The following is a 799-nucleotide window of genomic DNA, read 5'->3' on the forward strand; positions in this document are numbered from 1 at the left end:
AAGAAAAAGACATGAATTTTATAACAAATAACTAGGCATTCGTTTGATACGTTTGGTTTAGCGTAAACTGCAAAGCACTGGTATTATTGATCCATCAAGGTATGAATGCTGGAAATACTATCCGCGGAAATAATTAGCCGCCACCTAAGAAGCAGGCGTTTCGTTATGTCACATACGCAATGCGTCGTATGGCACGCTAAAGAGGTGAAATGGTTTCCTACGAAAGGTCTAACACGACATAAGGGCAGGACCTTTGCAGTTAGCATAACTTAGGGGAAAAAAAAACGCATTTGTCTATTTTGTCATTTCATGGCACAGTTTATGCATCCGACGCAACCTCGGCGGGAACGGGTCGCAAAAGAATCACCCAGCACATTTCGAAAACTTTGAACACTGTATAAGACTTGCGAAAAGGTGGCCTTTCACGGTGTGAGGAAACAAAATATGTCAATTGTTTTCCTAAAGTTCTTTATTTCATTTGTAAATAGGAGTCAGTAAACCGATAGACTTATTGTTACAGCGATCAGTCTTACGTATATTGCTTTACATGTAGCAGTGCCCAGTGGCTAACCCTTTTAGGGTAATTTTAGGCAATGTTTTTTTAAGACCGCGTGCAAAGAAAAAAGATAACACTATCATGGCCATCTATAATACGTTCCTGCGTAGGCAATCACACTGCATAGATGTCATTTGGTCACGCACTCACAACATAGACGCTTAGTTTGCATGGTGCTAGTTATTTAGTTGAATTACATTTCGTGTTCTGTTCGGTTATCAGCAACGTTCTTGTTCGTTAATT

This window comes from Orbicella franksi, chromosome 10, assembly GCF_964199315.1.
Source record: "Orbicella franksi chromosome 10, jaOrbFran1.1, whole genome shotgun sequence".
Lineage (NCBI taxonomy): Eukaryota > Metazoa > Cnidaria > Anthozoa > Scleractinia > Merulinidae > Orbicella > Orbicella franksi.